The sequence below is a fragment of the Salvelinus fontinalis genome, chromosome 4, assembly GCF_029448725.1.
Source record: "Salvelinus fontinalis isolate EN_2023a chromosome 4, ASM2944872v1, whole genome shotgun sequence".
Lineage (NCBI taxonomy): Eukaryota > Metazoa > Chordata > Actinopteri > Salmoniformes > Salmonidae > Salvelinus > Salvelinus fontinalis.
This window is the reverse complement of record NC_074668.1, coordinates 74,872,263-74,885,104: the sequence shown is the minus strand read 5'-3', so window position 1 is coordinate 74,885,104 and position 12,842 is coordinate 74,872,263. Positions and strand designations below refer to the sequence as shown.

Genomic DNA, 12,842 nt, shown 5'->3' with positions numbered 1-12,842 from the left:
GAGATTCAATAATTCCAGACCCCACTGTACATCCACAAACATCGTGCTAAAACATTGTGTGCATGGCTGTTTGAGGCCACATGAACTAGCTGGTTCCATACCTTCTGCCTCAAGTGTCATACTGTATAGCACTGAGTGGTCATGGTTAACCCGAAGAATTGAAATCAAGGAACATTCCGTGCTGACTTTTGTTACACTTTCAAGTTATTTAGAGGAAACACTGACATTGAACTGTAATGATAAATTGTATCCAATTCCTCTAATAAATCCTTAAATACAGTAATCCAATTTATTCTCATAAAACAGGGAGAAAACACACGGTTCTATGCGACAGGAAGGCTCTATTTTCTCTGTCCAGACTCAAAGCCATCAAAATGAATATATATAACTACCAGTCATTTATTGGGTAAATCACCAACGTTTCGGATGCCGAGTTTATATGGAGTGTGCGACTATTTTTATAGCTTATTCTCCGTTAGTCAGCACCTCTACATAAAATAATGTTCTCTGGGTGTGCGCAAGCTCATGTTTTTTATCAGACTCAAAAGAGAGACTTCACTGCACATAATGAGTACGCACTAACAAGTGGGCTACACAATCAGAACGTCATATTTACACACATACATCCAATGCATATACTATCACACAAAGTCACAGAATAGAGTGTGGAGGGAGGAGAGGTGAAAGGGATTGAGTGGGCGGGAGTGTGAGCGAAAGACAGAGAAAGAGGCAGAGGGAGAGTGGGAGTGAGTGGCACATGGCTTTCAGTCTAAAAAAGGGAAAGAGCGGCATGAAGCCAAAACCTGGATTAGCTAGATAAAGAATGGGGGGGGGGGAAGAAAATTTAGGTTTCTTCACTGTGGAAATGGTGCAAACGCATGTTTTCGCGGTCACAAACGTCTTCTAAAATATGAATAGACAATGAGCGTGTGGGTAGAGTGAGAATAAGGGGGTCCAGGGAGAAAGATGGATGGATAAAGCAAATAGATGAGGAGACAGGAAAAGAGGGAGAGATAGGCTAGAGATGTAATGTTAAAGGTAGGCTGGATGGTGCATGGACGAGGATGTCGTAATAAAAGACAGAGGTGAAGGAGGAAGATGGAGGAGTAGGCCTACTAGGAGAAACGGAGGAGGAGGAGAGCGTGTGACGAGTATATAGGAACTCACAAGAGAGAAGCTCTGTGTATAGTGCGACACTGACCCAGGCAGAAAGGGAGAGAGCTGCACATGGAGGCTGGAGCAGACGGGTACAGGGCTGGGAGCCGAGAGACAGAGGGAGGGAGAGACAGGGCCCTGCTGCAACTGCACCGCTCTGCCAGCCTGGGTTAACATCCCCCTGTGGACTCTCTCAATAACGTCCCAATCTCTCCCCTATTCATGCCGAACACCTCACCAATACACTTCACACTGGACCCCTAATATCCTCCTCAGTCCTCACACCGCAAGGCTGGGCTCGCAAAATACACTGGTAGTTTTCCCACTATGCTTCCACAAACACCTGTGTCCTCTCACCACCACACACTAGAACAAATCCAATATGTGGCATTCAGTCAGGTCCATAATTATTGGCACCCTTGATACAGATGAGGAAAAAAGACTGATCCCTCCCAATGTGTTCTCCTATCTCATGAAACATTTTAACAAAAAGGTTCAGTGCTGTTATTCTCACAGGGTGAGGTATTGAAAACAGGGGAAGCAATAATTTTGACCACCTTTTTTAGAAGAAATATTACTTGTTAAACTAAATGTATTTCTCTGAGAAAATGCATTTGCAAAAAATAATATAATTTCCCTCAAAAATGTTGCATACAATATAGCTCAGTATTTGTAAACATTTATTTTATAGTATTTTCTGCTGCAAAATGTTTGGTCCTAATGTATGACCATATGTGACTTGATAAGCTCCTAATAAACTGTAGCTGTAAATTACTTCACTAGTCAATCATTTACAGTTTTTTTGTAGTCCAAAAATGCCATGACCATCACAGTACTCCAGATAAAACCTCTCCCTCTTTGAATACAAAAACTGTTAATAACATACATTATATGTGTGTCATATGTGTGGCACATTGAGGCTGTCAAAAAGAGGCACCCTATTCCCTTTATAGTGCACTACTTTTGACTAGGGTTTGTAGGGCTCTATAGAGAATATGGTGCCATTTCAGACACACTTTGTGAAAGACAACTGTCAGGGGAGGAGAGGTACTCTGTGGGGGTTGGGGAGTCAGCAGGGAGGGAGTAAGTGGAAGCAGGTGTCAAATAAACAGACAGTATTCTGTTGTACTGTGGCTAGGAATCTCTTAGCCCCCTACTGTAGATCTAATGGATTATTAGGCTTTTAAATGGTTGTGTTTGTCACAGGGACACCAGGTTTCTGTCTGAGAAAAGCAGTTTAATTTATAATATGGCCATACCACCAGTGTGATCTTTCCCATATTAGATTTAATCTTATGTTGGAGAAATCCGTGTAGATTGTTGTCATGAAGTCCAGAACGTGACACTTGTTTGTTGTGATGGGAATTATTGGCTAGGGAGTGGTTGCTGTAAATGACCAAAGCAAAATCACAATAACACCTCTACTGGAAACAGATCTGTGCATGTGCAACATGAATGTACATCTCACACATACACACTCCAGTCTCATCTCAGGTATTGAAATCAAGCGTGTTCCATAAACGATGGGAAAGAGTTTGAGAAGGAAAAAGTAAAGAAAACCTGTCCTCTTCTCCCTGCTAAGGTAGAGACGCAGCAGAGCCACAGTACTGCGGCGTAATTATTAGTCCAAATGGAACGTTTTGCAACTGTACTGAACAAAAATATAAAACGCAACATGAGCTAAAAGATCCCAAACATTTTTCATTTGGACATAAAGCTTATTTCTCTCAACTTTGGTGCAGAAATTTGTTTACATCCCTGTTAGTGAGTATTTCTAATTTGCCAAGCTAGTCCATCCACCTGACAGGTGTGACATTTCAAGAAGCTGATTAAACAGCTTGATCATTACACAGGTGTACCTTGTGCTGGGGGCAATGAAAGGCCACTAAAAAGGGCCGTTTTGTCACAACACAATGCCACAGTTGAGGGAACGTGCAGCTGTGACTGTAGGAATATCCACCAAAGCTGTTGCCAGAGAATTTAATGTTAATTTCTCTACCATAAGCCGCTACCAACGTTGTTTTAGAGAATTTGGCAGAACATCCAACCGGCCTCACAACCGCAGACCACACCACCACAGGACCGCCACATCCAGCTTCTTCACCTGCAGGATCATCGGAGACCAGCCACCCGGACAGCTGATGAAACTGTGGGTTTGCACAACCAAATAATTTCTGCACAAGATGTCAGAAACTGTCTTAGGGAAGCTCATCTGAGTGCTCGTCGTCCTCCCCAGAGTCTTGACCTGACTGCAGTTTGGCGTCGTAACCGACTTCAGTGTGCAAATGCTCACCTTCGATGGCCACAGGCACGATGGAGAAGTATGCTTTTCACAGATAAATCCTGGTTTATACTGTCCCGGGCAGATGACAGAGAGCGTGTATGGTGTCATGTGGGTGATCAGTTTGCTGATGTCAACGTTGTGAACAGAGTGCCTCATGGTGGCGGTGGGGTTATGGTATGGGCAGGCATAAGCTACGGACAATGAACACAATTGCATTTTATCTATGGCAATTTGAATGTACAGAGATACCATGACATGACCCCGAGGCCCATTGTCGTGCCATTCATCCGCCGCCATCACCTCATGTTTCAGCATGATAATGCTCAGCCTCTTGTCACAAGGATCTGTACACAATTCCTCGAATCTGAAAATGTCCCCATTCTTCCATGGCCTGCATACTAACCGAACATGTCACACATTGAGCACGTTTGGGATGCTCTGGATTAAAGTGTACAACAGCGTGTTCCAGTTCCCGCCAATATCCAGCAAATTTGCACAGCCATTGAAGAGTGGGACATCATTCCACAGGCCACAATCAACAGCCTGACAAACTCTATGCGAAGGAGATGTGTCGCGCTGCATGAGGCAAATGGTGGTCATACCAGATACTGACTGGTGTTCTGATCCACACCCCTATCTTTTTTTTTAAGGTATCTGTGACCAACAGATGCATATCTGTACTCCAAGTCATGTGAAATCCATAGATAAGGGCCCAATGAATTTATTTAAGATCAACTGATATCTTTACAGTATATGAACTGTAACACAGTATAAAAAAAAACTAGAGTTGCTATTGGACAACTTCAGGTATGTCCCCTGTAGGTCCAGCCCCGTTATGTTCCAGTTGCTTCCGTTTAAGAAATGTTTTGCAACAGAATCAGCATAATGAATACGCCCCTGGGTAAACTGAGTCTGAATGAGAGATGACTACAGGGATTTAAACCAGCTTTAGGGGGCAAACTGGGTCTCAAATCCACTGAAGACGTTTTGAACGTGACCGTAATCCATGTACACTGCATCTCTCTGCCCACTGGCTTTTGTCTTCTAGTATTACACGACAGTCATAACAACTCTCTCCAAGTAGTAACAACTTTCAGGACATCACTTAGATCACTTTTACACTACTGCAAACAGATCATGCTTGATACACAGACATACACCTGTGATACAAACTCACATAGCTTACATGATCCACTTGTCCATGTTTGAGCCTTCATGAAAACATGCAGAGCACCTAGGGAAGCTATATTGGGACTCATGGAAATAAAGTGATTGGGCATTCTATTGGTATGACATGCATTTCTCTCTGTAGGCCCAGCTATGAGGCTGTTAAGGGGCTCTGTCTTTGCCCATTGAGCTACATGTGCTTTATCCAGTCTCTCTCCACCTGCTGTAGTGCTAAAGGGTTATTGAGAGGCTTGCAAAAACACTGGCCATTCTGCAGAAAGACTCCACAACGATGCAATAATAAAGGAGTAAAGACATGGTCGAGAAAAGGTTAGAATACATCTAGCCTAATCTTCAAGGTCTGCTGTGGGTTGGGCCTTCCTTAAATCAATAATGGACCGGTCACTAATTGTTGGGCCATATAACCTAATGTCTGGATTTGCCTAAATCTCTTATCACCAAGGTAGGTAAAGCTAAGAAAAAAATGCATGAGTAATATTGCTACCCCAGTTGATATTTTAGAAAAGGCGATTGTCTAAATAGGTAAGAAATTCACGCTGTCACTGTATGACACCCCTCCCCATCCCATTCCATTGATCGGCCGTTGGGCTTCTTTCTCACCTGTATTGTGACGATGCCTTGCCAAGACCCACTGCATCTGTTCAGTTCGCTCTCCCATCCTACGCTTGTCCAACTCGAGCTCAACTCCACGCGGACCTGGACCAGTGCTCTGCCGGGAATAAACCCTGTAAAACTCCACAGCGACAATACTGCGCTGAACCGTGGCTGGCAGAACACACACGTACCTCCCTATGAATCCAGCCACGGTACTTCAAGTGACAGGTTCCACTGGAATCCGGGCCAGGCAATCAGATAAAGGTCGCAGCTGGATCATACCCTAACCTTCAGTCAAAACCGTGCAGACACGCGCTCCATTTACTCTGCCTTGGAATTCAAGGTCTTAATTCTTCGATAAATTGCAACACGTCGTCGATATGTAGGATATCCGCTGACCGACGTCTCTGCACGCCATGTATGAGAGCCGGGAGGTTCATCCATACAATGTTTCTCACTGACAGAGAGTTTAGTTGAACAAATAAATCGCTACACAATCTTTTTATATTGTGTGTATCATCTGTGACAACCAACCGGACAACTCCCGAACCCAATCAGACTACTTCAAGTAGCTGGTCCCAAGAAATTAGTTGTTGTAATACCAGCCGACAGACCAATTTTTACCCCTGAAAAGATACGTCGTTTCTATTCCCATTCCCTATTCCGCAGCTGCGGATCAAACACGAATCACCATTGCGTCATTTACGTAGGAACTTTACGTCATCCATCGCCCTACAATAGAGCCAGTTGGATTTGCGTCGTTCACGCAGGCTTCGGCGATTGTATGCACTGTATAACCGCTGGCATACTGTGAAATGCACGACTGGTGGTTTGTGAATGTCGAGGAATCTCCAACTGTAGAGTTTGGGCGTGGACTCGCGTCATTTCTTGAGCTACACTTTTATTAAATAGGTGTGCCCTGCGCTCAAACTGTCTCTAAATGCAAAACATGGGCAGACCACATTTTCTTTAAAATATCAGCAAAACAAATATTATTACAAGCACATAATTAGCCAAATGCATTTTCCATGAATAGGCAAACACTATTAGACTACACAAATTGGGAAGGCTACCCTACAGCCATCAGTCTGCTACGACCTCAATAGCTTTGGGTCATCTCTCCATGGCAGACTGTCAGGCATCACCCTAAAATAGAAATAAGCTGTCTGAAATATTAATTCTTCGTAATGTCGACACTGTTGACAATAGGCCTACTTGATATGCCAAAATGGATACTGATTTTCAGAGTTGTAAGTTTGTTGTATATAACACATAATCATCAGCCCATCTTACAGTATAGGCAACAAGGCACAGGCACATAGGCACAAAACCTGGCTGTTGGCATTGGCATTGCATTGACATTTATTTGAGTATTGACTGAGCCCTGCTGGCCATGCTTGTTAATGTCAAACATTACTACTGTGTGTTTTAGGAATGCAGAAATGTTGCTATAGGCATCTGCCATGATGTTCCTCCTACTATAAGTCATCCTTCTATATCCTGCTTCCTCCCATATATTAGTATTATTAGTACATGGAGGTAATCACCTTAATGCATTACTACAGTGGTGAGAAAAGGTTTAAATGTTATAATTGAATTGTCAAAAACTAGACAAAAGCAGCCAGGCCCAGAAAACATGTTTATTTTTATTTAACGAGGCAAGTCAGTTAAGAACAAATTCTTATTTACAATGAAGGCCTACCAAAAGGCAAAAAGCCTCCTGCGGGGACAGGGGCCTGGGATTAAAAATAAAAAATAAATATAGGACAAAACACACATCACAACAAGATAGACAACACAACACTACATAGAGAGAACTATAAGACAACAACATAGCAAGGCAGCAACACATGACAACACAACATGGTAGTGACACAATATAAGAACAACATGGTAGCAACACAACATGGTAGCAGCACAAAACATGGTACAAACATTATTGGGCACGGACAATGGCACAAATAGCAAGAAGGTAGAGACAACAATACATCACACAAAGCAGCCACAACTGTCAGTAAGAGCATCCATGACTGAGTCTTTGAATGAAGAGATTGCGATAAAACTGTCCAGTTTGAGTGTTCGTTGCAGCTCGTTCCAGTCGCTAGCTGCAGTGAACTGAAAAGAGGAGCAAACCAGGGATGTGTGTGCTTGGGGGACCTTTAGCAGAATGGGACTGGCAGAACAGGTGTTGTATGTGGAGGATGAGGGTTGCAGTGAGGCCTAAGAGGGTTTTATAAATAAGCATCAACCAGTGGGTCTTGAGATGGGTATACAGAGATGACCAGTTTACAGAGGAGTATAGAGTGCAGTGGAGGCAAATCTGATGGCCTAATGGTAAAGAACATCTAGCCGCTCGGGAGCACTCTTACCTGCAGATCTATAAATTATGTCTCCATAATCTAGCATGGGTAGCATGGTCATCTGAATCAGGGTTAGTTTGGCAGCTGGGGTGAAATAGGAGCGATTACGATAAATCTAGACTTTGTTTTGTCTAACTTTAGCCTGCAGCTTTGATATGTGCTGAGAGAAGGACAGTGCACCGTCTAGCCATACTCCTAAGTACTTGTATGAGGTGACTACCTCAAGCTCTAAACCCTCAGAGGTAGTAATAACACCTGTGGGATGAGGGGCATTCTTCTTACCAAACCACATGACCTTTGTTTTGGAGGTGTTCAGAACAAGGTTAAGGGTAGAGAAAGCTTGTTGGACACTCAGAAAGCTTTGTTGTAGAGCATTTAACACAAAATCCAGGGAGGGGCCAGCTGAGTAAAAGACGGTATCATCTGCATTTAAATGGATGAGAGCGCTTCCTACTGCCTGAGCTATGTTGTTGATGTATATTGAGAAGAGTGTGGGCCTAGGATCGAGCCTTGGGGTACTCCCTTGGTGACAGGCAGTGGCTGAGACAGCAGATTTTCTGACTTTATACACTGCACTCTTTAAGAGAGGTAGCTAGCAAATCAGCCCAAAGACCCCTCATAGACACCAATACTCCTTAGCCGGCCCACAAGAATGGAATGGTCTACCGTATCAAAAGCTTTGGACAAGTCAATAAAAATAGCAGCACAATATTGCTTAGAATCAAGGGCAAAGGTGACATCATTGAGGACCTTTAAGGTTGCAGTGACACATACATAACCTGAGCGGAAACCAGATTGCGTACCCAAGAGAATACTTTAGACATCAAGAAAGCAAGTTAGTTGATTATTGACAAGTTTTTCCAACACTTTTGATAAAATAGAAATAGGACTATAACAGTTAGGATCAGCTTGATCTCCCCCTTTAAATAAAGGACGAACCAAATCTAATGTGGAGTTTGAATATTTTTTAAATCTCATATGTAATTGATGGGGGAATACAAATAATCATACTTGGATAGATGAGGGCTATAGCTGACTGGTGAAAATCAGACAGCTCAATAATCACAGTAGACTTGTCGGTAGAATACAATGGTAGGCAGGTATCCTAGTGGTTAAGCGTGCTGGGCCAGTAACCAAAAGTTTTCTGGTTTGAATCCCAGAGCAGACTTGAAGAAAAATATGTTGATGTGCCCTTGAGCAAAGCACTTAACCCTAATTGCTCCTGTAAGTCACTCTGGATAAGAGTGTCTGCTAAATGACAAAAATGACAATGTAGGCATACAGTAGTATTTGACTGAACTAGAGCTGTATTATTTGAATGATGTCATCCCCTTAGCATCACAGGGAGATATTTTATTTAGATACAGTCAACAGTCAGGGACAGTGGTGCAAGAAAGTACTCAACTAAATCCATGGACTGAACACACTTGAGATAAAATTTGAAACACACAAACAACAAGCATATTTTCCCCTTTACAAATGTGACAGTGACTCACAAACACACACATTTTGAGGCAGAATGATGCCACACATTGGGTATGCAAATCTTTGACTACTATTATATATATCTGTACAGTATATACAATTTAATTACTATTGTAGTAATTATTATAGTAGGCTTCTAACAAGAATTTCACAATAATTTATAAAAAATAAAAAAAACATCCTAAGCTCTAGGGCTAGGCAGAGAGAGATACATTTAATTGAACCAAGATACAATGCAGTCTAAAGATATGGTCACCCCCACTGTTTGCAGCCCAGATGGTACATCCCAGTCCTTCTCCTTTACCTCCCTCTGTTTTCACTCTGCCCTCCATCTCTCTACTTACTCTCACTCTCTGTCTTGAGGACATTACTGAGTTCCGGCTGACAGCCTTTGAGCAGCAATTCCATCCCTCCATCCTTCCGGCCATTGTTACAGAGCTGTTGGAGAGGAGAACAGAATAGCCTGAGGGTATGTACTCCCAGATTTCTACCTCCTCACCCTTCATGCAATTTCAGTATTTTGGTCAATGGGATTATCACAGCCTGTGCAACTCCTATCTTCATATCCTGTGCCAGCATCGAGCATCCTCAGATGCATCCGTTTTAGTATCTCTCTGTTTTTTCTTTAATTCTCTCTCTCTCTTTCTTATTTTCTTGCGTTTGGATCATTCTGTATCCCCACTATGTTATTACTCTCTCCTCTCCTTATTCCTGTCTGCTTTCCTCCATCTTGACCTCCATTAACAGTACATACTGTATGACTCATGCCATTTTAGAGATAGACAGGGAGAGAGAGATATAAATAAATATACAGAGACAATATTTATTGCTTGCTGAGACTGGATTAACACTTGTGTCAGACAGTGTGGTGAGTGCAGAGGATATGCATGCACCTCTGTGCCTCTGTCAACTGGGCTCTTTTTTTAGCAGCTGCAGCAGCGTGATTACTCCGTCTGTTACAAAACGTGCAGTTAACTTTCCCATGAGATTGCTCTTGACAGGATACTGGACTTAAAGTGTTGCTTCCCCTGGAAGTTTGTTCTACAGATGTAATAAACAAACCAGATAATGTATATAGCAGGAATAATATGGTTCTGTTTATGTCATCTTGTCTGTCAAGGTCACATGATGGCCCTGTCTCTACTGACATGAAGCAACATGATGACATGATGCTTCATTCTGCAGTGAATAAGGAGGTGTAAAATACTTCCTGTGTATGTTGATGCTCCCTGTCTGTATAATAACACCAAGGGACAGTAGAGCAGATAACAGAGTCTAATCTGTGTGATTATCTGTCTGCCTCAGTTTGCTGTTTTCCATCAGTAAAGCAGTGCTGACCTGAAAGACACTCCTGACCAACCCCACCTGTTTCTGGATCCTATGGAAGCTAAGGCTAAGAGCGGGGCACCAGCGCCCAAGGCATCCTCTAAAGCAGAGAAGACGGAGAAGAAGGAGGCAGCTCCCCCTAAAAAGGTTGACCCCACTCAAGTAGAGCCTCCACCCCCAGTGGCCCCTGTGGAAGAGCCTCAAGTGGAGGATGGCTCAGCTGAACCAGAGGGTGCACCAGAGGGGGAAGAGGCAGCAGAGGCCAGCACAGACTCCCTGGAAAGCCTGAAGCCCTTCCTCATTGGTGGTGCCATCATCGCTGCTGGTGCCATCCTGTTGGGGGCACTGTTGTTGGCACGAAGAAATTAATCACCACCACTCATCATCAAAACCTATTGGTTGATGGGTTAACGAGTCACTTGCTGATTGGTTCATAGACTATCATGCAGCTGGTAGAGATGGGGGATGGGGAGCCACTTTGCTTCTTAAGTTTATTTCAGTCTGACCTTGCTTGTAGTGAATATACACATCAGTGAACATTCAAGTTATACATTTTTGGGCCCCTGCTAGTATACTCACGCATGAATTTGCTCCACCCCTCTAACTGCACCTACTTATAGGTCTACAGGCTTTTAATCACCATACAAATGCACTCCAACAGTTACACTGGACACACACATATATACAGTACTTGAATACCCTATTTATCCAGTGTGCACTGAAACATTTAGATGTTTCTGGGTCTACTAATACATAAGTTAGTAGTAGAAACACAGTAACTTTATATTGTTTGATTTGAAAAAGGTCATATGAAGTATTTTAAACATACTATTGTGAGTGCTTAGCAGGTTTGGGGTCAATTTAATTTAAATTCCAGTCAATTCAGGAAGTACACTGAAATTCCAATTCTCTTGAATCCTTTTCAATATAGAACATTTGGAATTTGAATTTTGTTTAATTTCTGAATGGTAATTAAATGGAATTGATCCCAACCCTGGGGCCTAGTATGTGCTATTTCTATGCTCGTATTGCTTTTGCTGTAAATACCTGGTCCCTGCAGATTAGATGTGAACCCTTTTGAATAACGGTTTTAGACCAGGAGATATCGTTATATCAATTCAGGGGAAGTTGCATGGTTTAGAGAAGGCTGTGTGTAAGTGATGTCAGTAATGGCAGATAATAGTGTGACAGATGAAGTAACTTAAATAATTGTATGTGATAGACTTCCATTTCAGTCTCTACTGATGCTGAGGTAATAACATTTCATAGTCAAATTGCCCCTATATCCCAAATCAATATGTACATTGAGATTATAGTCAAAGTTATGCCTGGCTGTTTTGCGTTTACTGCCCTGGTGACACAAATGGAGTATAAACCAAAAGCATATACACTAAATTGCCAAACCTATTGCCAAAAATGTTATATTTTAACCCTGTGTGTTGACACTGAAATCCCTTGGTGTGTCCATTTGTCAAATGTATTAACAGCTTGCATACTACAATTTCTCTGGAGCAATAGTGTAGCCTCTATTTATTTGAAGACCATACATGTTAGAGAGTGTTAGTGCGAGAGACAGTGCAGCTACTGTAATAGTACTGTACATTGTATGAATTTTGATTCAGAATGAAAATATTCTACATGCAATATGTGGTGTACCAATCAATGTATGTAGTAGCTTGGCCAGTCATGCTCACCAAATCAGCATATACACAAATATATTACATCCATCTCCAACCTCCAGGAAAGCCTTGAAAGTATGATGAAATGATGATAATACATGCATTACAGTGTATTTTGTAATACATTCATATTTTTTGATAGTTTGATGAACCTAGAATTCAAGTAGAAAGCATGCATTATTGATGGGAGTAGAGAAATAGCTGGATTTATTTAGTAGATCAACTGAGATTGTTTCCCTATTCATTACAGAGAAGCTCTCCTATTTTTGATTACATACAAACAGTTTTTTTTTTTTATATAAAGAGGCCTAGGAGATTTTCAACACCCAATCAAACATCTTGCTTGAACACTGGCATGTAGCGTACCATGATGCAATATCAATACCTCCAGCACACCAACAGAACAGACACATATTCTGCAAATATATGTTCAAATAGCCTAGTCGTCACAGAGTACTAAATAAAATCTAGCAGTTATTTTCCTTGGTCTCAAAGAGCGTATAAATGCAATAATTCCAGTAGGACTACACATTTTAGCACATGTTCTGTATGATATTAAAATAATGGCAATGATGGTGAAATGTTGATGGGTAATACTATTGTAAATGGAGAATGAGAACCAGATGATGATGATGTGATAGTGGTGATTATGATGGGGATTAAACCTATATTTTCTTGATATCCCAGCTCCCTATGACATATTTTCCCTCTTGCACACTCAATCCCCTGCCCCCAAAGCTCCTTGTGTAAATCCAAATGGTTGTCTTGTGA

The 12,842-nt window shown here is 42.0% G+C and overlaps 1 protein-coding gene across 3 annotated transcripts in view; it reads right to left on the bottom strand.

Moving 5' to 3' along the window:
* Positions 1 to 6,024, bottom strand: part of LOC129854393 (diacylglycerol lipase-alpha-like) — a 39,460-nt gene extending 33,436 nt beyond the window's left edge. Inside the window, exons 1-2 of one of the 3 annotated variants that reach the window (XM_055921370.1) lie at positions 5,413 to 5,943; positions 5,228 to 5,336 (exon numbers count right to left, since the gene is read on the bottom strand). The gene's annotated coding sequence lies outside the window, so the exon portion shown is untranslated. Of the gene's footprint in view, positions 1 to 5,227 lie in introns of all 3 variants that reach the window. The other 2 variants (XM_055921372.1, XM_055921371.1) reach the window with 2 other exon arrangements.
* Between the last annotated feature and the right edge of the window lie 6,818 nt (positions 6,025 to 12,842).